We start from the raw sequence: 26,315 nt of genomic DNA, 5'->3' as shown, positions 1-26,315 counted from the left end.
AAATGAGGAGGGAATCAAATTGGCTCCAAGCCAAAGGCCAGGCGGAACAACTCTGTCTTACAGTCCCTGCGGAAAGAAATCAGATATTGCAGGGCTCTGGTCTCATGAGGCAGAGCATTCCACCAGGCCAAAATCTAGATGTTTTCTCAGGAGGCAATATTATATTGTGTGATACTTCTGGTTTGCCCACCTACACCTTTCAAGTTAACTCAGAAACAATGCTAAATAAGAGAAGTGAGAATGAATCTGAGCTGCATGCCAGTATGTATGCTGAACTATTTTCAAAACCTTTTATGCGGTGTCTGTGCATGTTGTGTGTAAATATAAAGCCTCTGCGATATTAATTATTTTTGTTGGCATACCGTAGCACTTCTTGCTGTTGCAGAGAATCCCTTTCATTTGGCCTTTGGCTTGCTTTCTACATCTACTGCATGATAGTTGTGCATACTATCCGCATATACATAGTTTCAACATTGCGTGAGGGTTTGATAAAAGGGAAACTGAAATAGTTGCTTGGGTGGGGCAGCAGATTGCAGAATACTGTGCCCAAAACAGCTGCAGCCATGATCACCTTTGCAGCCACTCAGGGGATGGAAGGGCCTGGCAATAGACTTCCATGTGCCAACACTGGGGAGAGAGCAGGGCTGACGTGGGGCCTATTTAAGCCCCCCCCCCTCTCCTGGCCTGTTTACTCATTGGGCTTCCTATTCTACTGGCAGTGCAGGCAGTGGGTGGTCACCTTTCGTGGGGCCAAGTAGGAATTTTTTGTTTATCAGCTAATTTGATTTGCTGGCTTTTTTGCTTACTGTGTGCTGATAATTGGTCACAGGTAGGTGTGGGTAGTTATGAGGGAGTTAAGGTTAAGCTTTTTGGAGGGGTCAGTGGTGGTTTTTTTTGCTCGAACTTGTTGACCTTTTGGGGGGAACATCTTGTTGGGTGATAACGCCCAGGCCAGTGCCTCCCCCCCAAAGCAGCATCACCTGGGGTTCATCACTCAGGTGTCCCGTCGCAGTGATGTGACCCATATCAGTGATATGGGTGATATGTGACTCAGGTGTCCAAGGACATGAACACATGACTAGCAGAGTCCAAACAGAAACTGAGCCTTGAGGTCTAATTTAAGTCTAAGCCTAATTTATTGCGCACAAAATCAAACGTAACATAACAAAGAAAACATGGCTTCTCTCTCTGTCTTTCTTCCTCGGAGAGAGAACTGCAAATGCAATAGCTGTACAGAACGGAACAGCGTATCTCAATTTCCACCCACAAGACTCCAACAATCAGCGCTGGAATGTAAACACAGACATGTGACGTGTAACAATCCCACACATCTGCAGCACGGGAGGAATGGAATTCCCAACACATCTCCCCCCAAAATCTAAGTTGATGTTAAAACTTGCCATACATTTTGCCGATTTGCAGAAAATCCGCCCCGGCACCATTTTCCTGTCCAGTTCCTGGATGTGTCCAGGAGAACCCAGACGTATGGCAGCCCTTTTAAAAGGGAAGAGTGTAGTCCCAAGGCTTGCCTTCAGGGCTGTGGTGCTCAATGCCATGGTTAGTGAGCAACTCTTTGGGGTCAACCTGTAGCAGAGCAACTACCTGAAGTAGTTATTTAGTAAATTTTATTTACTAAATTTGTGTGATCTGCCTAATAACAGAAGGCATAAAACGCAACATAAAAATGCAAAATAAGATGCTTAAAATGAAATAATAAAGCGATAAAATGCACCATAAAAACTTGCCTTTGTAGGAGAGAGAAAACAGAACCAATTAGCAACCGAGATTATAGAACAAGTCATAATATAAGCATTCTTACGGCCTTATTACATGACGCTTTTATATGTGCACAGTGGCTGTGATCACACATCATGGTAAGCCATAAAGCATGGCTTACCATGCACGAGTGAGTTGCACCCACGTCGCTTCTCCTCATGCATGCTGGGAGGAAATGGGTCTCAATCTCTGGTTTAACTTTATCTCCAAACCAGACATTGTGGTTTGTTTCACTCCCAAGGAACCATGGTCCATAGCTAAGGTTTGCTTACTGCTCATTTTTTGTTTTGGAATGTAACAAACCATGATCCCTGGCCTGGGTGTCACACTAAGCTAGGGATTATGTTTCACAAACACACACCGCCAAACATGAGTAGGAAGTGGTCCACAGCAAACTATTAACTAGTGTTTACTTCAACTTAATGCCCTTCAGATCATTTTAATAAGTGTTTGGCACTTAGGTGCAACAGGTATAACACCAATCTCACAAACAACAAAGCCCCTGAACACTTTCCACCTCTACCATCAACAGAAAACATGTTGTCAACTTTGTATGGTCTGTTTGAATTGCTGTGCCAAGTCTATAAGCAAGCAGTCCTTTTAAACTGGATCAAGTTTTCTTGAAGGATTGAGTGTGAACTTGGAGGTCTCATGATTATGTCCTGTGTGTTTCATTACATAAAAAAAAAAAAGTTTCATCAGAATTATCTGAAGCTACACAGTTCCAAGCTGTCCTTATGCCCTGTGTCAATTTCTCTGATACAGCAAAATCTGGTTAACAGCTTTAGCGTACTTGTTCTACTTTATTAACTTTTTCACACAACAAGGTCCCAGGGCAGGTTACAGCAATAAAATATACAATTATAAAACAGATCCGTTGCAGCCATAAAACAAGTGTAAATAAAATTAAAAACTGTTCCATATCTAAACAATTAAAAACAATTCCAGGCATAAAAACAGTACAAACATATACAGATCCAATCAGCACTATACGTTTAAAGCAGTATTATACCACTTTAAACAATCATGGTTTCTCCCAAAGAATCCTGGGAACTGTAGTTTGTTAAGGTGCTGAGAGTTGTTAGGAGACTCCTATTCCCATCATCCCCTTCATGGATCACTGAGGAAGAAATGGAGGCAGTGAGAGATTTTACTTTCTTGGGCTCCATGATCACTGCAAATGGTGACTGCAGCCATGAAATTAAAAGACACCTGCTTCTTGGGAGAAAAGCAATGACCAACCTAGACAGCATCTTAAAAAGCAGAGACATCACCTTGCCAACAAAGGTCCATATAGTTAAAGCTATGGTTTTCCCAGTAGTGATGTATGGAAGTGAGAGCTGGACCATAAAGAAGGCTGATCGCCGAAGAATGGATGCTTTTGAATTATGGTGCTGGAGGAGACTGCAAGAAGATCAAAGCTATCCATTCTTAAGGAAATTAGCCCTGAGTGCTCACTGGAAGGACAGATCCTGAAGCTGAGACTCCAATACTTCGGACACCTCATGAGAAGAGAAGACTCCCTGGAAAAGACCCTGATGTTGGGAAAGATTGAGGGCACAAGGAGAAGGGGACGACAGAGGACAAGATGGTTGGACAGTGTTCTCGAAGCTATCAGCATGAGTTTGACCAAACTGCGGGAGGCAGTGGAAGACAGGAGTGCCTGGCGTGCTCTGGTCCATGGGTCAAGAAGAGTCGGACATGACTAAACGACTAAACAACAACAACATTCCCATCATAGTGTTTTAACTATCAGTCCCTCTTCCCTGTGTTTGAAAGTTTGGGGAAGATAGGTTTATTGTGCTGGTAGGAAGTTATACCACAGCCCTATATTTTAAAATTAAAAACACTTGCACTTTACTAAATAATTCTTGGATAGATTGGGCACAAATAGTTTAGCTGATAAGACAACCTATAAAAAGAACTGATTGTGGTCCCAGCAGTGTTCTTGTAAAACTTAAGAATGAGAAACCTCATAAAGAATTTAATGTGTACTCAACAGAAATGTTCTACAATTATAAAGAGACTGGCTACACATTTGCGGAACTGAGTAGGATTGATCTGTCATTATCAGCATATAGCATCTGATTTTTAAGTACATTATTTCCAAACTCTGTTCTGTGCATATATTGTGAAAAACTGTGACCTCAGTATTTGCTTATACAGTGGTACCTCAGGTTAAGTACTTAATTCGTTCCGGAGGTCTGTTCTTAACCTGAAACTGTTCTTAACCTGAAGCACCACTTTAGCTAATGGGGCCTCCTGCTGCTGCTGCGTCGCTGGAGCCTGATTTCTGTTCTCATCCTGAAGCAAAGTTCTTAACCTGAAGCACTATTTCTGGGTTAGTGGAGTCTGTAACCTGAAGCATATGTAACCTGAATCGTATGTAACCTGAGGTACCACTGTAGTTCAAAACAGGTTATACTAGCTAAGGTCATGATCCCTCCTGATGGTCTTGCAACCTTGCCTTGTTTTTTCATATTTGCTTTCTTTATCCTACATTTGCTTTGTTTTTCTTAACGCCATTTGTTATCTGCAATGATGTCAGAGTGAAACTTTGTGTGTGAGAGAGAAGAGGGGTGGGGAGAGAGAGAGAATTAGTTAGCTGACACCTTAGGCTATGTATTTATCGGATTCCCATACATCCCTTCAGTATGAAATTATTACATTTTACAAAAGCCACAAGAAAAAAACAATACCATCTGTAGTAAGACTTCTGTGATGTTAGAGGGGCAGATGCTAGCTGCAGGTGCCTTACCTATGTATAACTCTGATGTAAAATAAGTTTTACAATACTTCAACTCCACAGCTGAGATTACTTAGGGTAAGTGGGGAAAACTTTGGGGGGGGGGGTTCAATTTTAAAAGATAAAGGACTTTTTTAAAAAAATAGTGCTGGACTGTAATTACATGACTTTTTAGCTAACATCTTGCAAAAGTAGAAAAGCTTATTACTGTATTGTTTCAAGGTTTAATTAGAGACACAGCATACACAACATTTGCTCATATGTTTCTTATTAGTGTTACCTTAGAGTTTCTGGACTTCCTTTCTGTTTGTTTTAATGTTTTGCTGAAGTTTCATACATTTGATCCTTAATACCTTCAGTTAGGCTATACTTTGCCTTGCTGATCATTGAAGTAGCTGAGAGGGATACAAACCTTTCTCAAATTTGTGAATTATAGGCATACTTCTGGGAAATGTGTTCATTAATAAAAAGCAGAAGGAGCTCCAGCAGAAGCTTCAACAATAATTACTACCAAATTACATTGTATTTTTGTTTAGCAGAAGTCAAATGCGTTGAATCTAATTACTGAATTATTTAGTGGAATACTAATTACTGAGTACCTGCATTTGCTAGAAGCAGGAGCTACAATTTTACTAGCAAAAGAATTCAAATCTCTTTCAAAACATTTCTTGCAGAATGGTAGCTATGCTCCTTGTTCTCTACCAATGCCGCCAAACCATTTTTACATTTACAAATTTAACAGCCTTCATATTTTTGTGATCTATTAATTTTTCCAAGATGATTTGATGTGAATTTCCCCAGTATGTGCTCTCCTGCCCCCATCCTTTCCAATTCTTATGTAGAACTTCTGATTATTTAAAGCAACTCCAGAAAACTGCAGTTGTTCATAACTACCTCCTTGCAGATATCATGCAGTACAGTGGTACCTTGGCTTAAGAACTTAATTCGTTCTGGAGGTCCGTTTTTAACCTGAAACTGCTCTTAACCTGAAGCACCACTTTAGCTAATGGGGCCTTGCGCTGCTGCTGCGTGATTTCTGTTCTCATCCTGAAGCAAAGTTCTCAACCCGAGTTACTATTTCTGGGTTAGCGGAGTCTGTAACCTGAAGCGTTTGTAACCTGAAGCATCTGTAATCTGACGTACCACTGTATATGAACTTGCATTCCGCCACCTCTCCAGTTGGACTGTAAAAAAGGACACAACACAGCTTAAATGGGATCAGATCAGGCCACAAGTTTTGACTACAAATGTAAGAGATTTCGCATAGGCATTGGGCAACCATTTACTTCGAGCCCGCCTCCCAGAAGTGATGCCAAGGATCAACTTTGCAGCATGGGATTCCTATGATTTACAGCAGATACGGGGATCCCCGTGGGGACTGCAACTTTGAGGAGTGCTGTGGCCCAAGCCCCCACCTGGGCATATGTACAGAAGCAGCTCCTCCTAGATCCCTTTAATGGGATACCCTGAATCTGGAGGGGCAGGCAGAGACCTACAACCTCCAAGACAAAGGTTTACCCAAAGCCCAAAGTTGTGCCAAGGGACGCGGGTGGTGCTGTGGGTTAAACCACAGAGCCTAGGACTTGCTGAATGGGGTAACTGTGCCCCTGAAGGACCAGGTGCGCAGCCTGGGAGTCATTTTGGACTCACAGCTGTCCATGGAGGCACAGGTCAAATCTGTATCCAGGGCAGCTGTTTACCAGCTCCATCTGGTACGCAGGCTGAGACCCTATCTGCCTGCGGACTGCCTCACCAGAGTGGTGCATGCTCTGGTTATCTCCCGCTTGGATTACTGCAATGCGCTCTACGTGGGGCTACCTTTGAAGGTGACCCGGAAACTACAACTAATCCAGAATGCGGCAGCTAGACTGGTGACTGGGAGCGGCCGCAGAGACCACATAACACCGGTCTTGAAAGACCTACATTGGCTCCCAGTACGTTTCCGAGCACAATTCAAAGTGTTGGTGATGACCTTTAAAGCCCTAAACGGCCTTGGTCCAGTATATCTGAAGGAGCGTCTCCACCCCCATTGTTCTACCCGGACACTGAGGTCCAGCACCGAGGGCCTTCTGGCGGTTCCCTCACTGCGAGAAGCCAAGTTACAGGGAACCAGGCAGAGGGCCTTCTCGGTAGTGGCGCCCGCCCTGTGGAACGCCCTCCCACCAGATGTCAAAGAGAAGAACAACTACCAGGCTTTTAGAAGACATCTGAAGGCAGCCCTGTTTCGGGAAGCTTTTAATGTTTGATGTATTATAGTATTTTAATATTCTTTTGGAAGCCGCTCAGAGTGGCTGGGGAAGCCCAGCCAGATGGGTGGGGTATAAATAAATTATTATTATTATTATTATTATTATTATTATTATTATTATTATTATTATTATTATTCTGCCTCTGTGGGGGAGGGGGAGCATTCTCTATGACAGCCCTTAAGCTGTGGAATTTACCTCCTTACTCTAGCCTTTGACACCTGAAGTGTGTGTTTTCAGGGCCCGCCCTTTTCTTATAAATGTAATTTCTTTTAACTTTTTATTATTATTATCAGCTTTAAATTGTTGGAGCCTGTTCTGGGACTCAGCCAAAGCTTGATGAACCAAGGCCAGTGTAATTCCAAAAGGGGCCATTCTTAACATTCCTTATTACAGTGGTACCTCGGTTTACATACGCTTCAGTTTACAGAGTCCACTAACCCAGAAATAGTACCTTGGGTTAAGAACTTTGCTTCAGGATGAGAACAGAAATTGTGCAGAACAGTTTCAGGTTAAGAACGGACCTCCAGAATGAATTAAGTACGTAACCCGAGGTACCATTGTAAACTTGCTTTGGATTGGGCTACCGGTGTTAACTGTTCCTGAAGGTTGCATTTCTGAAGGTTCTCACCAGGGGTGATGTATTATCACTTTGCGTAAATATCAATGAATTGTGAGTTGTGCATCTCTGCAAGGAGAGTGGACGGAGTGTGAGAAAAACAACATAGTCTCCACCTCCTATAACCACCTGGCTCCGGCTTTTGTGACCAGACCTGCCGTGAGCTGCCCAACCCACCATCCCCAATGGGGAGCAGATGCCACTGTCTACCCCCCTTCTTAGCATATTAAGCAACATGTCAGTCTCATAATCTGACGGTCCTGAGTTTGAGCCTCTCAGAATTTTTGCCAAAGGGCTGCACTCTCTAAGAAGGGAAAAGGAAAGACTTGATGTTGTGGCTGGTGAGTTGCGGGTCTTGATTGCTGTTACTTATCTATATTCAGCATTTGCAAGTAATATGTAAAAAAATAATATATATATATTCCTTGACCACCAATTGAAAAAAGGGGGGCATTCTGTGACTTGATAGGTGTGGGACAGTAGTGGGGCCCAGATCCTAAGCCTGTTCAGCTTGGTCATATGCCCTGGCAACCCAGTGTAAACCCACAAAGGTCTCCCTTCTGCCAGATTAGGCAGAGGGTGTGGCATAACTTTAGGTGGCTTATCTTGCATTGCCTTGCTTTATGCTAGCTTAAACTGCAGAGGATTGCCCACTTAAATACTGTTTGTTATTTTTTCTTAAATGTCATTAAAACTAAAATTGTAGCTGGCCAGCATACATTGCAATGGAGCTGTAGCTGTTGAGCACGCTGCTGATTTTTAGGAGGCAACAATAAAAAAATGATATGGTTTGCAAATATATTATGCCGTAAATGTAAAATATTCTAATTTTAATTTTAATATGCAAAAACAAAATTCATTAAACATAGTAATCCACTTTATGAAATAAATGCCACGCAAGTTTAATTTTCAGAACATTGCTTGAGGCAGCAGTTTGACATTTTCATGAAATCTGATTAGGTTTCAGAGTTATGCTGAGAAATAGCTTTTCTAAAAGAAAATGCCAGTTAATTAGTAAGCCTTAGTAAAATTAGGGGAAACGCTTTGATATTTTTTTGTTGTGCTTTCCAATAAGAGGAGACAGAAGATATATTTTCTCTGATCCAATTAGGAGCAATATGTACTCAGATCAATCCCCATATTTCTCAAGCTGGATGACAGCGCAGAAATACAAAGCTCAGCATATTTACTCAAGGAACACCCTCAAGACCTAACAACATCAGCATGCCATCAAGGGATTTCACCTGCACACCTTCTGATGTAGTATATGCTATTATGTACCAGCAGTACTGACCTGCTACTTACATTGACCTAAGTAGACCTCTGCAATGCAAGAGAGAACAAATAGGTAGGCAGGAGTCTTTAAAAGGTGACTCTCGGAAATTACAGCAGGGACATTCCAAGCTAGGGCTGTTCTACTTTCATTTTGTTTTGGGGTTTGTCTGATTTTGAGTGGGGCATTTCTGGGTGACCTGTTTGGGCTGAAGCAAAGGAAGAAAGGGGTTGTTTGGAGATAGTGTGTTTATGTCAGCACATGGAGCTTCCTTCTCTCACTCTTTTTTAATTGTTAACAGAGCAAACCTCTGTTTGCTGTTCCATCTTTTCCAGTGTGCTTTTGGGAAGACATTGTCCATCTTGTTCCCCACCCTGCAGTCGGCTCTCACCTGTGGCTCCTAGAAGCTGTCAGCATGCGACAGCAGCTACACCCCGGGAGTGACTTCAACTGGCCAGCTAAAACAGGTGATGGGTCTCTAACTCTCAGTGAGTTATGGACTTCCCCTGCATGAGAAGACAGGCTCCTGCAGACTGAGTGGACAAAACCAACAGTGGCTCCAGTGGTCAGGAAGGCAGTTTCTGCACATACTGTAGAGGGAAGTGAGAGGTAGATGGGGTGTGTTAACCAGGGAAGGGAGCCCATCTAGGAGAAGGAAGACCCCAAACCTTCACTGTCTTGTGGGATAGCTTTGGGAGAAGAAAAGGCTAAGGAGTAAACGCTACACAAATCCTAAGACGGTTGGGTGGCACCTTGTACTCCTCTTTCTGGCAACTCCTGCAGCCAAGTTGGTGCTCTGCTTTCCTTTGGACCACGCCAACGAGGGTGGTCTTGTTGTCTGAGCAGCCCAGGACCTCCATATACACAGCCCTGGCTTACATCCTGGGGAGGTCACTTCTGGGCTTCTAATACAGTGGTTTTGCTTCACCTCCAGATGTGTGGGAGCCACACATCAATGGTGGGTGTGGCCAGAAGTTTGTGCACATGTATGCACAAACTGACCTCGCGCATCACGACACACACTGTCTCTCGAAACAGGCATATGCAAAAACAACAACAACAAACAGCAGGGTCAAATTGGCAGTGGCAACTCTTTATCAGATTTCCACAGCTGCTTATTCTACACCAGGCTTCCTCAATCTCGGCCCTCCAGATGTTTTGAGACTACAATTCCCAGCATCCCTGACCACTGGTCCTGTTAGCTAGGGATCATGGGAGTTGTAGGCCAAAAACTTCTGGAGGGCCGAGGTTGAGGAAGCCTGCTCTACACTCAGTCGAACAATCTACAATAAATTCAATGTCTTTAACAAAATCACTTCTTGTTGTGTCCTTTACATATTCAAAGTATGACACACACATGCACACAATATTTTACATTAAAGTAAATGGGAGTTATATTGGTGTTGGTGGGTGAGCCTGCATCCAGTGCTTCGGAAAAGTATTGTATTGCGTGCTTAAGGGGCAATTCACTTGAGTAAGGAAATCATTGCTTTTGGCTGTTGCTGCATTGCAATAGATGGAGGTGAACAGATTTTAGTTTATTACTCATTTAAAAGCTGAAGCAGAAATGGCCTTCAACCATATGTCACCCTCTCTTTTACTTTTTCTTTGAATGACTCTTTAGAACACTTGTTAAAATGCTAGTGGCTGTTTTCTGGTTGTCTAGTTTTCTCTTCAGTACGCTTGTTCCTTTCCTTTAAAAAAGAAAAAGAAAAAGAAACCATTCAAACATGTATAAATAAAATGGCATGTTTTAAAACAAACCATAAAAAACAAATTCAGCTAATTGGCATTTTCTGCAAATGCAAACATTTTAGGAGATAATTTTTTTGACCTTTCTGAATATTTTAATGCATGGCATACTGGCTTAGACATAACAGCAAACCATGCTTTGCCATTAAAAGAACTGAGCTTGCGTGAACCTCAGACCCATGCACTCCCGAAAGCTGCAATTTTTCACTTTTCAATAACAGTCATACCTTGGAAGTCGAATGGAATCCATTCCAGAACTTCCAAAATGTTCAGAAACCAAAGCACAGCTTCTGATTGGCTGCAGGAAGTTCCTGCAGCCAATCAGAAGCCCTGTCAGATGTTCGGCTTTCAAAAATAGTTCGCAAACCAGAACAGTCACTTCCAGGTTTGCAGCATTCGGGAGCCAAAACGTTCGAGAACTAAGCTGTTTGAAAACCAAGGTACAACTGTAGCTAATTTTAATTAATTCACAAAATATATATACCATTTGATTGTAAAAAGGGGGGGCAGACCTCAAAATAGTTCACAAAAAGAAATAACATTTAACAACAATTCCCCATTGCATCCAAACTTGAGAAACTCTGGCTAGTTAAAATGAAACAAACCAGTACAGAGGTGCCCCACAAGACAAATGCCTCGCAAGACGAAAAACTCGCTAGACGAAAGAGTTTTCCGTTTTTTGAGTCGTTCCGCAAGACGAATTTCCCTATGGGCTTGCTTCGCAAGACGAAACGTCTTGCGAGTTCTTGCGAGTTTGCTTCGTTTTTCTTAAAGCCGCTAAGCCATTAATAGCCGCTAAGCCGTTAATAGCCGCTAAGCCGTTAATAGCCGCTAAGCCGCTAATAGCTGTGTTTTTCAAGACGAAAAAACCGCAAGACGAAGAGACTCGCGGAACGGATTAATTTCGCCTTGCGAGGCACCACTGTATCTGAAACCCCCTGTTTCTTTCGTATATATCTGTAAAGTGACATATAACCTGATGGTGCTATATAAAAGAAAATGTGAAAAACTGTGGTGTGCTTAATCCCTATTTCCTGGCACAGCAAAAATTAACCAGGCCAGGGCTGAAATGTGCTTTGGCTGCAGGAGTTCATAGCAGGAGAAGGTAAAATAAGGAGACTGTAAGCATTAGGGTCTAGATCAGGCATAGGCAAACTCATCCCTCCAAATGTTTTTGGGAGTACAACTCCCATCATCCCTAGCTAACAGGACCAGTGGTCAGGGATTATGGGAACTGTAGTCTCAAAACATCTGGAGGGCCGAGTTTGCCTATGGCTAGTCTAGATGTTAATGGTGTTCTCTTTAATCAAAACTTTAATCAAACTTAATTTATTTAACAAAACAGTGAATTTATTTAACAAAACACCCATGCTATGTAACAGGATAGTCAGACACTGTTGAGTCTCCAGGTCAAAACTACCTATAGCTGTTTATTTCCCAAGATTAGAATGTAATCTTATGGTTTACAGACTTATTGAGCAGTGTGACATTGAACTCAGTGGAGCTTCCTTCTGAGTAGAAACGTATAGGAATCCACTATTATTTGGGTAACAATGGGCATCTATGGGATGGCCTTATTAAGGCTGAAAGCGACTGTAAAAGGCCACCTAAGATGAATTATAAATAGAACCCGACAGATGTTATCATGAGCCTATTTTTGAAACTTCTTTTTGCAGATCCCAGATGTTCTCTTACAAATAGCATTACTAAGCCAATCCCTGTACTTTTAGTGGTATATGTATATTTTTTTGTATACTACAGCTACACAGATGGCAGCTGTGGCCAGTTTTAAAGTGATGCTAAACTAGACAGGCATTCCTTTGCTGTTAATGTTTATGCATGTCTCACTAACTAAAATGCTCTGAGAAAGCTTGTGATCCAAAGCAAGGAGATAGAAATGAAGGCAATTTTACTCCTCTTGCCTTTTCAGCATTTCACCATTATAAAGTTTGAATGCACTACTTTTATAAAAAGGTTAGTCCTACTAGCGTGAATTGTGCTATTGTTGATAGATACAGTGGAATTTTGATATATCTGATGTAAAATTGCCAATTGTGTCCTCTCTCAGACAGGGATAATCTGGCAACTGTGACCTGTGCTGTGATAACATCTTATTTGGTTTACTGCAATGTGTTGTATGGGGACGCGTGTGGCGCTGTGGGTTAAACCACAGAGCCTAGGACTTGCCAATCAGAAGGTCGGCTGTTCGAATCCCCACAACAGGGTGAGCTCCCATTGCTCTGTCCCAGCTCCTGCCAACCTAGCAGTTCGAAAGCACATCAAAGTGCAAGTAGATAAATAGGTACCGCTCTGGCGGGAAGGTAAACGGCGTTTCTGTGCAGTGCTGTGGTTCGCCAGAAGTGGCTTAGTCATGCTGGCCGCATGACCGGAAGCTGGACGCCTGCTCCCTCAGCTAATAAAGTGAGATGAGCGCCGCAACCCCAGAGTTGGTCACGACTGGACCTAATGGTCAGGGGTCCCTTTACCTTTACCAATGTGTTGTATGTGGGGCAGTGCTTGAAGATTGTGCAATTACTCTGAATAAATCTGCCAGGATTTTAATTGGAATGGCTTGCTAAGAACATATCTTGCCAATTTCAAGAGATCTACACTAGTTACCAGTTTTGTTTTCATGCTCCGTTCAAAGTGTTGATTTTAACCTTTTGAAGCCCTTTGTGGCTTGGGACTTGGGTAGCTTCTACTATACTATACAGTGGTACCTCGGGTTAAGTACTTAATTCGTTCCAGAGGTCTGTTCTTAACCTGAAACTGTTCTTAACCTGAAGCACCACTTTAGCTAATGGGGCCTCCTGCTGCCACCGCGCCAGCGCTGCAGAATTTCTGTTCTCATCCTGAAGCAAAGTTCTTAACCCGAGGTACTATTTCTGGGTTAGCGGAGTCTGTAACCTGAAGCGTATGTAACCTGAAGCGTATGTAACCTGAGGTAGCACTGTACTTCTCAAACATTAAGAACTTTCCCTGAGGTCCTAGTTCCACCACGACCAGTTATCAAGCAGGAAGCCACCAAATATTGGACTATTTATCTATGACCTCCCAGTTGCGATACTAGCTCCCCAAGACAGTTTGTTGTCTTTTAGGTGTCAGGTTAAGACATTTTTAGGATGCAATCCTACAAGTTCTGCTGAGATAAGCTACTGAGGGTGCTGTGGATCTCTTGCTGAGCCAAGAGGATCCTGGCTCAGTCAGCATTAAGTCTGCAAATGTGGTTCAGCTGAAGTGTCATAATTTGCTCATCCTGGCTCAGTTGGGGCTTTTCTGATTGCGCTGAAGCTGGCTGAACTGAGTTCAGTGTAAGTTGCAAAAAGGGGGGAGGAGGGTTGCAGGGACATGAAGGTGGGGAGACCAGTAAGCAGGGACTTAAGCTGGATCCTAACTCTGTTCAACTCAATCATGTCACCTGGCAAAAAGGGTGGCATAAGTCAAACTTTACTTTCAAGGCTTGTTCTGTTTCTGATAGGCATGGGGCTGCACAGCCAGCAGTAGTCTTGCTCCTCAACAAGGTTTGGACCCAGCATAAAATTACGCCAGCTTGCTTTATGCCAGCTTCTTGTATATAGGACTGTTCCCTTATTCAATGAGACATTTTTAATGAATTTTTTTTTGAGCATTGCAAGGAAGATGAACAGACAACTCCCCACTGGCACACGTTCAAGGCACACACAACCGCCGACATCCCACCAATGTGTGTGGTGCCTCAGAATGCAATCCCTACACACATGGGGAATTGCTTGTATTTTAAAACACTAGAATTGAAACATTCTACTCTGCTGTTTAAATTCAGATTTGATTGCACTGTTTTATTGTTTTTTAATTGTTTAATTGGTTTTTGTTTTCATCTGCAATGCAAGCCACCTTGGGATAAATATTTCTCGAAGCAAACATAATGGTAATTCCCAAGGAGACCCCAAAGATCCATCATTAGTTACCTCATATCAACCAATATTGTTAATGAATGTTGATTGTAATATGTTTACTAGTCTATCAGCTGAGTATTTGAATACTATTTTACACTACCTCGCTTCATGCCAGCCTCTCGTGCATAGGCTTTCATCCTTAAAATTGCATGCTGTTCTATATGAAAACTTTTGGAGACTACGACTAGTATAACTGTTAAGGCACATTCTAGCAGAAGCGACTCAATAGAAGTTAAACAAGTAGCCTTCTTCATCCCACAAATTAGACTTGGGAAAGAGAAAGGCATGGAAAGGACCGTGCACAAGCTTAAACAGAGCCATAGCTCAACCTAAGAATCCGTTTTATATCAAATACACTATTTAAAGAAAATAGCTTATGCCTTTGATTTAGTGCTTCCCACAACACAGGGAAACCACAGCCCACCCTGATGGCCTGTATGATTATCATTTGAGGCCAAGCTCTCAATTTCAAGTGTGCAGAAAGCACTTCAGCTCTGAAGCTGCCTAATACTGTGCAGTCATGAGGCTAGCTTTTATTCGTTGTGCCAGATAGTAAATAATTTATTTCCATCCCCAAATAGTAGCGAGTCCTGCTTGGTGTGCAGTTGTGTAGACATGGTTCTAGGCAAGGCTCCATAATTCATGATTGCATTCCATTATACCACCTTTTTTTGAAGCCTTAAAAGTATGTAGGATGAGAATGTTTTGATTCTGCCCACGCCCTCTTTGGTTCTCATTTATAGAGTAACCTGTTCATTAGTGTTCATTTGGGAAAAAAAATCAAGCTTACATTGTATTGGTATTACATCATATTTGGAATTAAGCAGAATAAATTCTGCCTTATGCTAACTGTTTACCAAGAAGATAACACCCTTAAGTGCCATATAATTGTGACAATTTGAGTACCTTTTGAAAATAATTGTCTTCTTACTCATAGAATAATAGCATTGTAGAGTAGGGCCAACTAGTCCCACCACCTGCAATACAGGAATAGCAACACACCATCTCCCATCCAATTTGAAACCGGACCGGACCCTGCTTAGCTTTGCAAATGTATTAGCAGTTTTATTGCTGCACCCTTGGAATAAGCTTTTATTTCCCAGAATGTGTTTGTTCAATAGGAAAAGGAAGTAAAAATACTACTGCCCAGGGGCAAATATAGCCTTTCTAGGCAAGGTGCTTGCGAAGGTGGTGGTAGTCTACCTTCAGGCATGCTTGGAGGAAACTGGTTACTCGGATCCATTCAAGTCTGGCTTCATGCCTGGCCATGGTACTGAAACTGTATTGTTCGCCCTTGTTGATGCCATTTGTTGGGAGAGAACGTCAATATCATATACCCTACACAATGCTTGGATCCTGACAGTGGTTCCTTCCATCTGTACATTAAGCCCCAGTTTTGATAGTTCATGAACACTGTGGTTACTATATTTCTGATTCCAGATGATAATATTCAGGTTGATTGCTAGGTGCACAAATTTCAAACACTGCATTTTAAGGAACTGCCAATATTGATTTATGCGAATATCAAATTATCAAAAAGCAATTGCACTGAATTAGGAATATCAAATAGAAAGCTTTAATTAAACCATCATAATACAATAAGCAAAACAATAAAAGTCCCTTGGTATCTCCTTAAACAATGAAAAATTATTCAACAGGTATATTCTGAAAGTGAAGCAGTAATGAATTCTTATAACACAGCAAGCATTTAAATCAATTACTGCTAAACTAATTTGAATCAAAATCTTGAAATGCAGTACAGTGCATAGTAAACACATGATTTAATTCATGCCTTAGGCATGAATTAACAGGCCCTACATGTTCTGTGTATTGTATCTCTTCATCTACCTTCTTATTCCCTTTCTCCCACCATGCTTAAAGATGCATTTTCTTGCAAAATACAGTATTTCCAATGGTTGCTATTGTAGAAAACTGGTAACACACAAAGTAAAAATTATATGGAAATCAAATGTTTTGAAATCAGCACCCACATTTTCACTATGTACAGTAATACCCATTTGTCTTTCCTGTAAAACAAGTTTTTATATATGTACTGTTCCTACAGATGTAAGGGAGGTAGAAGTCCCCCCTTTATTTCCTCCTTTCTCTTGCAGCTTCCTATGGCACCCCAAATCTGCTCTGGATGGTTGTAGTACATGCTGGAACAGCATTCACTGTTTCTCAATCTTGGGTGTCCAGCTGTTGATGTACTCCAGCTACCATCATCCATATCTGAAAGAGCATCTACACCCCCCGCGTTCTGCCCGGACACTGAGGTCCAGCACCAAGGGCCTTCTGGCAGTTCCCTCACTGCGAGAAGTGAGGTTACAGGGAACCAGGCAGAGGGCCTTCTCAGTGGTGGCGCCTGCCCTGTGGAACACCCTCCCAGTAGATGTCAAGGCAATAAGCAACTATCTTACTTTTAAAAGACAACTGAAGGCAGCCCTGTTTAGGGAAGTTTTTAATGTTTGATGCTGTATTGTTTTTAATATTCGCTTGGAAGCCGCCTAGAGTGGCTGGGGAAACCCAGCCAGATGGGTGGGGTATAAATAATATATTATTATTATTATTATTATTATTATTATTATTATTATTATTATTATTATTATACTTAGCCAGGCCAATGGTCAGGAATAATGAGAGTCATAGCCTAACAACAGCTGGAGACACAAGTTTGAGAAACACTGGCAAGGGTGGTAATTCTGAGGGAACAGGAAATTGCTGAAAATGGCACAACCCCTCTGAAAAGGAGCTTCCACTGGATCTAAATAACATCTGTGAACTGAAGGAGACCTTCTGTTCATGGAACAGAAATTTTGCATTGAACACAATGGAAACTTCTGATTTGCTAATTCATAGGAGCAAACTTTAAAGCAACATACAGTCCTGCTTTAGTTTTATAATGTAGTTCTTTTAATTCCAACTGGTTGCACCCCCCTCAAAAAGCCCTTTATAAGAAAATACATCTCATTCTTTTTTTACTGCCATTGCTTTCCCTGCCAGAGAGATGGAGAACCTCAAGCGGGGGGGGGGGGGCAAAAACAGGCCCTTTTAACTAGCCCTTGGGATTTTTCCCAGGCTATATACCCTCCTGAGCCAGACCCCTTGCTGGCTTGGCACCCTTCTTTGAGTGCTTTGCCTGGCTGGAATATGTTTTTGGACTCTCATCGTGCTCTCCTGGCTTGTCTGAAAGGTCTGAGGCAGTATAAGGCACCTTCATGTGTTCCTAACTTACACTTAACCCCAATGCATTCTGGAGGAATGACTAAATTCTAAAGCTTCCTAGGACCCAGTCATTTCAACTGCCCATTGTGTGTTTGGCAGGGGTGTGGGGGCAGGGACGACAACGACCCTTTTGGAAGAGGACTTCTTCATATCCGAATTGCATGGTGTCAGGGGTTCAGAGACAGAGGCACAGGTGAAGGAGGAGACGGAGAGCGATGAGGAAGAATCCCAGGACAGTGAGGAAGAGGATGACAATGACTTAAGGTCTTCCATGAGTCTCTCAAGTGAATCGGAGGATTCCCAGGAGGGGGCGCCCCTAGTCAGGACAAGGGGGGTCACAGGGGGGACCTGCCAGGAGCAGGGAAGCAGCAGGGAAACCCCGAGTGGGAGTGGGAGATCGGGGCCGGCTTCCCAGCAGGAACGAAGGGAAGAGAGGGGAGTTCCCAGTGTGACACACGGAGCGGAGCAGGAAAGAGACAGGGGAAGGAGATCGGGGCAGGACGTCCTGCCGGAAGAGGCGGAGAGTAGTACAGGGAGTAGTGTAAGTGTCAAGAGGAAGGTCAGGGGTAGCGAACGCGTGCCAAGTTCAAATGTGGAGGCGCGCGGAAATGGAGAAAGCCCGGAGGAGGAGCCTAGCCCCAAAGCACAAAGAACAGGCATCTGAGGAATCCGCTTCAGGAGAGAGCAGGAGGGAAGGAACCCAGGGGGGCAGAAAGACCCTGCGGAAAAGGAAAGACAGGAAGAGGTGGTCTAGCACAAGCCTCTTAAGCTGGTGTGGAGGCGGGACCGACTCAGAGGGGACTTCAAATGTCTGACGTTAAGAGACGCGGGGCTGCGCGCCTCGGTTGTGGAACCAATAATGAACTGCAATAAACATCCTTGTATATAAGAAGAGCTTGGCGTTGGTCTTTTGTGAGCTGAGACCTGAGGCAGCCCCTGACACATGGGAAATCTCAACTTGTCATGTGAGAAATAATAGAAGCAGCGGGGAGATGCCCTGTTGAGAACACTGCAATTTTGCACAGGCAGAGAGGAGTTGCTACACTAAATACACAATCTCAGAGTTGCTGTTGTATTTCCTTCATGTAATCATGGGCACAAAGTTTGTATTATTTCTATAGGAAGCATATGCATAGTAGATGCCTAGTGTAAAAGCTGACAGGATGCTGTGGAGTGCACAGACGCCTCCCCTACTGATTCCTTGAATACGCACCGACTGCAGCTTGTTATCATACTGACAGGCCATTTGCTAGTACACAGTAAGAAGCGTCTAAATGCCAGTTAACACATGAACCTGTTCATTTTCTGTGAAGCATTATTTAACCACGTTTCAGCCTTATTATTCCACCAGTGGTTTTTCGAGGCTGCTTTACATCTGAACCATCAGCAATGAATAAGCAACAAGAAAAAGTGGGAAAGCAGGTTGCATTATTTACTATCAAAGGCTCAGGAGAAAAAAGCAAGACTGTTAACCTGGTACCTAGTAGAAAATAACATTGGCACCGCAAAGATGTTTGTTCAGAATATTCTGTTGTTGAGGATATCCTGCAGTCAAGGTGCCACCACAAAAAAAGGCCTAGCCTGCCTGGTAACAAACCTACTTAACTTCCAAAGGCAGAGGTGACCTAAAGTAAGCTCTCAGATAATTATCTTAGCAGATTGGTGGGTTCATATGAGGGGGACAGCCCCTTTAGGCATTTTGGTACCTAACCATTTAGATTTATATGTCTTGACACCAGCACCTTCTGCTAAATTAAAGCAGCAATACTTTCTAGATGTAAAAGTTCTTAATACTATTAGTTTTTTATATAAAAAATAGCTAAATATTAAATTCATGCCTAGTATACAAACTGGAAATCAGACCTGGTGAATAATTCATTAGGGTACAAAGGGGAGGAAGTAATAGTGGAAGTATCCTTGTAGAAGTGTTAACACCATTAAATTGAGACTTAACTTCTTTAGCACTGCCTCCCCACCCCCTTCATGACAAAGGACTGTAAAAATCTCCAAGAGCAAGTACTACGTTTCATTTCTTCTTTTCAAAAAACCACACAGGCTTCAGCCTTCTTCTAGCTTCTATGTTACACACACACACACGCGCACACACGCACGCGCGCACACACACACGCACACACACACACGACACAGGTCTGGCTTTTGTCTTTTCTTACTACCAGCAAGTTGAAGGAGGGGCCCCCTCATCCATTTGCTGTCTGGCACAGAACCGCTTTCTTTCTTACCATACTTAAGAGGGCCATTACCAAGAGACTTGTCTGGCTATTGAATCGTTGCTTAGATTTTTAACACTTGCTGGATCCAGGAATTAGAAGGGGCTTTGTGTACAGCCCTCCCTGCCCCCTTCCCTCCCCAACTCACAGTGTGTGTAACATACTTTGAATTTGTGACAACAGCAAATGTGTAAGGCTAGGATCGAAAGGACTGCACAACTACTTCCATGCACTCAGAGATATTGGACATGTATTTTCTTGGACAGAGGCAACTTGAGCCATAGGAAGACAGTGTGCTGTAGTGAACAGTGTGTCAGGCTTGAACTCTGGAGATCTGAGTTCACACACATGTATGCTCAACTGTGAAATTCACTTTGGGTAGCTTCTGTCTCTCAGACTAACCTGTTTTACAAGGTTGTGAGAATAAAGTAGGGTGACTTCCCTATGTACTTTGCCCTGAAGTCTTCAAATGATTTTTTTTTTAACACCTCATGGAGCACATAGAGGCCAATCAAAGTATTTGGCAACATGTGTCCCCTTTGGTATTGTGCATGTTGCAAAAGGAAATCTTAGAGTCACCATACATGAAAACAGAAAAGGTGTGTGTGAAAAATGCAAGGGGAAGTTCCATGAAAGAAAACAATTTTGGCCATCAACCAAAACAAGAAGAAACTTTAGGCATTCCTTTCTTGAAACCAGGTCATCTATTTCTATGCATTTTGAATTCTTGATAAAACCAGATATGTAATTATGCCTTGCTTCTGTGTTACAGGAGCTATGCCTGTTCCAGACCAGCCATCGTCTTCTGACAAGACAAGTTCCCTTAGCCCTGTCCTGAATACATCTAACGGAGATGGATCTGAAACAGAGACCACATCTGCCATTTTGGCATCAGTCAAAGAACAAGTAAGCAACAGAGACAAATTTCAAATAAACCATGGTGCTATTATTACATTTTGTGTTATACACATGAGTTCTACCTGTTAATTGATTGAGTACCTTTAAGGCGCAAAATATATTCTGAAAAATATTTTATTTCTTTAATCCACTTGCATTATTTTGTCACTGAGACATTGGTTTGAAGTCTTCGTTTTGCCTTAAGGGAACTGAAAATTAGTATGCTATTCACTCAAAATGGTGAGTTTGCATACATTTATTTGCATTTGAATGTATGAAATGCAAATGGCATATGTTTTTCTTACTTTTTGCTATAGGTTTGAGTGGGAAATTCTTAGGTGTGAAATAATTTGCTGGAACAATTTGTTTTCCTTTGCTTGGAATGATAATATCTGGACTTCCTCTTTTTTTACTGTTATCTAGGCCATGTTAGAATTTTTGTACCGAAATCCATAAATCTGGGGAAGTTAGAGTAGTTTTGTTCTGTTCCATGGAGAGCTGCGCTGATAAACAGCTATAAGATTTTGACACATATCCTGGGCTTAATAGGTAAGGGAGATAAATTTAAAGATGGAAGGGGTCTACAGTCAGTCAATGGCAGAATAAATACCAAAGGGAGTTTGTGCTTGCATGGTTGTCTCTGTTTCCTTGGTGCTTTATTTCATTTCCAAATTTCAGTGTTAAACTTTTGGATTGACTGGACCTTGCTTTAGATTTTATGGCAGAAAACATTGTGCTGCCAAGCGAAAGCTCTAAGGTGTTTCTCATGTGCCCTGACGTTTATATTGGGGTGCATATGTAGATCTGTACCTGATATTGCAATAAATGAGGGAACTCTTCAATACGTCGGGTTTCCTGTGCATGCAGTTTGGCTGGCTCTAGGTACTAAAAAGATGTCTTGGTCGACATTGGTGCACGTTTGAATACTAATGGGAACAATCAAGCTAAAGTTAAAGCATAACAGACACCATTGATTTCATTGGGGTAGTTGCAGCTTTATTCTGTTCCACTGAAATTAATGAGGCAAAATTTCGATAAAGTGCTTTTTAACTTAATTTTTACATGATCCGGCTAACGTACCGGTAATTTTAAGAACCAGATTTGTCTTGGAAAATAAATATTTTGAAAATAGCTAAGCAGGGTGGACATGTGTTATTATGTTAGAAGCTTGCTTTCTGCTCATATCTCTCCATGTGGCGAATGCCTGTGTGTCTTGCCTGCCTGCAGTGCCGCTTCTGAAAGTCACTTGACCTCTTGGCTCTGTTCCTCTACGTTTAAAGTTCTTTGAGAACCCATATGCAAAGTACTTTATCTGTCACTCCAGATTCTTTTGTTGGCACCTCTCACAGTAGGATATGAGAGCCTTTCTAGAGGAGCCAAGAATTATTAAAAGACTACATTTTTGTGCCAGAAAACCATAGCTTATGTAAGGTTTCAAACAGAGAAGAGTTTATGCTAAGCTCATGTTCTGTTTTCTGTATCAGCTGCTAGGATGTTCCCTGAAAAGTTTTCATAGCTTCTCCTTCAGGTTTTGAACATTCTAAGCTTCAATAAAAAACCTTTTGAGTAATCTGTTACTATAAATGAGCATGTGCGTGTGTGTGTGTGTGTGTGTGTGTGTGTGGTCTCATTGCTGAAAGTGGGGAGGACAGGAAGCTGGTACTTTTTCATATACTGTGAATTACTGTAGCCACTGAACTGCTGTGCTTTAGGGTAAGGTTACCAGAAGTCCCCATTTCCCGGGGACAGTCCCCGGATTTACAAATCAGTCCCCATACAAAATCCATTGAAGTTGAAAAGTGTCCCCTAATTCATTTAAAGAAAATCTGGTAACCTTAGTTTAGGGTTCTCCAAAAGCACTTTGCAAGTGTCTATAAACTGTGTCCTCATCACGGAAGGCACGTGTTGCGGTGAGATCAATAAGACCAACCTCACTGTCTGTGTGGGTGGGACCGTCTGGATAGCCACAACAACCCGATTGGTTGCTGGGGTAATTCTGGCCAATAGGGTTGAGAGAATTTGCAGCCGGGGGACCTATTTATGTTGCTGCACGTTGCGTCGAGCTTCCTCTTAGCACCTCGTGCATCGGATTTAGGATCTTGCTATGACCTTTCTATGCTGTCGTGGGTCATCTGCTTTTGGGGGCAGGGACCTGGTAGGAATTTCCCCATTTGGCGGATTGGCTGGTGCCACTTGAGTTTCGCCTGCCGTGTAGCAAATCGTCACAACTTTGTAAGGTTTGGCAGTTAGGGATTGGATCAAGGTGTGGTGGAGGGGAGGTTGTCACACCTGCCCCTGCCAATGTGTGATAGGGTATTCCATTAAAGGAATCCAGGTGCTCACCATGCTTTTGTCCGATCCCCTTCCAGGGGTTAGGGCCACGCCAGAGCACCTAGGAGCATTTTGGGGTGAGGTTGCATCTGTTGTAGGACCAGTGCTCCCCCGGTATGTTTACCCTTACTGACTTCTGCCGGTGTCCAGTTGTCAGTGCTGCCCTGCCGGAGGTGTAGGTGCAGCTAGTCAAACCAGTGCCTAAGCAAAGCACTCACATTCTGCAATCAATAAAGTTGTGGCCAAAATTATGCCAATAACTTTAAACTAATATTGGTGTCAACTGTGTCTTTCTTTGGGAGGCCTTGGGGGTCTTCACACGCAACTGCAAACTGTGCAGACAGCAAGAGCTGCTTTTAAATCATTGACCTCTGTACACAAAGTGGGCTTGCCCACTGTGGCTAACTTGCATCTTTGCTCCTTCCACTTTCAACACACATTGCTTCCTCTCCTCTGCAAATTTTCTGAAATACCTGCAGTCCAGAAGAACAGACTGTGCAATCTCAGCTAGTTATATTGCACTCAGTGTATGCCCAGAGGCTTCATTCTCTTGTACCATGCAAGCAACTCCATTGCTACATTTTTCTCCGCAAGGTGATCTAGGTATGCTCCCTCCCCTTTCAACATCCACTGCACTTCTTACAAATAAATAAAATAAAATCCTGGAATTGTGTTGATATACCAATAGTTTGGTAGCACGCCTGGAAGAAGCGGACCATTTGGATCCCTTCCAGTCGGGATTCAGGCCTCATCATGGGACTGAAACTGCCTTGGTCGCACTGGTTGATGATCTCCGGCGGGCTAGGGACAAAGGTGAGAGCTGTTTCCTAGTTCTGCTGGATCTCTCAGCGGCGTTTGATACCATCGACCATAGCATCCTTCTGGACCGTCTTGAGGGGCTGGGAGCTGGGGGCACTGTTATACAGTGGTTCTGCTCCTTCCTCCTGGGCCGTGTTCAGAAAGTGGTGGTGGGGGATGAGTGTTCAGACCCCTGGGCTCTCACTTGTGGGGTGCCTCAGGGTTCTGTCCTCTCCCCCATGCTTTTCAACATTTACATGCGGCCGCTGGGAGAGATCATCAGGAGGTTTGGGCTGGGTGTTCATCAGTATGCTGATGATACCCAGCTCTACCTCTCTTTTAAATCAGAACCAGTGAAGGCGGTGAAGGTCCTGTGTGAGTGTCTGGAGGCAGTTGGAGGATGGATGGCAGCTAACAGATTGAGGTTGAATCCTGACAAGACAGAAGTACTGTTTTTGGGGGACAGGAGGCGGGCAGGTGTGGAAGATTCCCTGGTCCTGAATGGGGTAACTGTGCCCCTGAAGGACCAGGTGCGCAGCCTGGTTGTCATTTTGGACTCACAGCTGTCCATGGAGGCACAGGTCAAATCTGTGTCCAGGGCAGCTGTTTACCAGCTCCATCTGGTACGTAGGCTGAGACCCTATCTGCCTGCGGACTGTCTCGCCAGAGTGGTGCATGCTCTGGTTATCTCCCGCTTGGATTACTGCAATGCACTCTACGTGGGGCTACCTCTGGAGGTGACTCAGAAACTACAACTAATCCAGAATGCGGCAGCTAGACTGGTGACTGGGAGCGGCTGCCGAGACCATATAACACCGGTCTTGAAAGACCTGCATTGGCTCCCAGTACGTTTCCGAGCACAATTCAAAGTGTTGGTACTGACCTTTAAAGCCCTAAACGGCCTCGGTCCAGTATACCTGAAGGAGCGTCTCCACCCCCATCATTCTGCCCGGACGCTGAGGTCCAGCACCGAGGGCCTTCTGGCGGTTCCCTCACTGCGAGAAGCAAAGCTACAGGGAACCAGGCAGAGGGCCTTCTCGGTAGTGGCGCCCGCCCTGTGGAACGCCCTTCCAGCAGATGTCAAAGCAATAAACAACTACCTGACATTCAGGAGACATCTTAAGGCAGCCCTGTTCAGGGAAGTTTTTAACGTGTGATATAAATAATAAATTATTATTATTATTATTATTATTATTATTATTATTATTATTATTATAGCAAAAGCTGTGCAGGTGCAGTAAGTTATGCTCAGAGCTGCCTTTCCCTTGAGCTGCAGGCAATTTCATGACTATGTTTCTCCTTTTGGTCGGTGGGTGCAAGGCATTCTGCATTGTGTCCAACTAATGTATGCTCAGAGAACACCCACTGAAATTAATGGCCCTGAGTTACTCATGTCATAGAATCATAGAGACCCTGAAGATCATCTGGTCCAACTCCCTGCAATGCAGGAAAATGCAGCTGTCCCTTACAGGGATCAAACCTGCAACCTTGGCATTATCAGCACCATGCTCTACCCAATTGAGCTATCCTGTCTTTTAATGTCAGTGGCTCTACTCTGAGTACAAGCTTCTGTGTATGCCCAGCGGCTTCCTTCCCCTATACCATGCAGGAAACTAAATGACTCTTTTTACTTTGGGCAAGGCACTCTGAATATGCTCAGAAGCTTCTTGCTTTGGTGTCACATGTGGCTCATTAATAACAGCAATGTCTCTTTTATTGCAAGGCTCTTGTGGATTGGTATAAGAAGTTCACTAGGTCGGAGAAGGCTGGCTTAGAAGGCTTCATCCAGCCATCTTTACCAAGTGCAGGATCCATGCATAAAAGGCCCTATTCAATATGGTGGTTAAAGCATGCAGTTCTCCACCCTTGATTGTAATGAACAGAACAATCAGTGCACACAGAAGATCAGATGCAAAAGTATTTGGATTGGAGAAGCTGCCCTGTTTTTTTAGCTGACAAATTCAGCATTCATAATTACATTATGATTTCTGTACAACCCAGTGCAGTGGCTAATTTGTTTAGCTCATAGCAGTGGGTTTTCTTTTTTCCTGCACAAAGGAATAAATTTGTGTTTTGTATTAATGGTGCTTCTGTAATTTCTCTACTTAAGCCATTATTTGTTTTTGTAACCACCTGGGGGCTATGTTTGTTTTTCGCTTAGCTTGTTTGATTTTGATTACTGTGGGGATGAAACTTGGGTTCATCATTCAGTAATAAAAATCAGAGATATGGCTATACTTCCTCTAAATTCTTCAAATGCCGTCATGAATGGCAGGTGTTTCTGCAGGTTACTGGATTATATTATCACTAGAGGGCTGCAGTAAAGTCAGCATTTTGACACATAAATGAGAGGCTTCTAGTCAGATCCTATGCAAGTTTACCAGGAAGTAAGCCCTACTGAGTGCATTAGAGCAGGGGTCAACAAATGTTTTCAGCAGGGGAATGGTCCACTGTCCCTCAAACCTTGGGGGCGGACGGGCGGACTATAT

The 26,315-nt window shown here is 43.1% G+C and overlaps 1 pseudogene across 1 annotated transcript in view; it reads left to right on the top strand.

The window, feature by feature from the left end:
* LOC310713852 (catenin delta-2-like) overlaps nucleotides 1-26,315 on the top strand; it is a 273,582-nt pseudogene that overhangs the window by 53,292 nt on the left and 193,975 nt on the right. Inside the window, exon 2 of the transcript XR_014530107.1 lies at nucleotides 20,573-20,706. The product of XR_014530107.1 is annotated as a catenin delta-2-like (transcript). The remainder of the gene's footprint in view (nucleotides 1-20,572; nucleotides 20,707-26,315) is intronic.

The sequence above is a fragment of the Podarcis liolepis genome (genome assembly GCF_965112155.1).
Source record: "Podarcis liolepis genome assembly, chromosome: 8".
In the NCBI taxonomy this organism is placed as follows: domain Eukaryota; kingdom Metazoa; phylum Chordata; class Lepidosauria; order Squamata; family Lacertidae; genus Podarcis; species Podarcis liolepis.
Note: the sequence above shows the minus strand (reverse complement) of the source record. Positions and strands in the feature narration are given on the sequence as shown.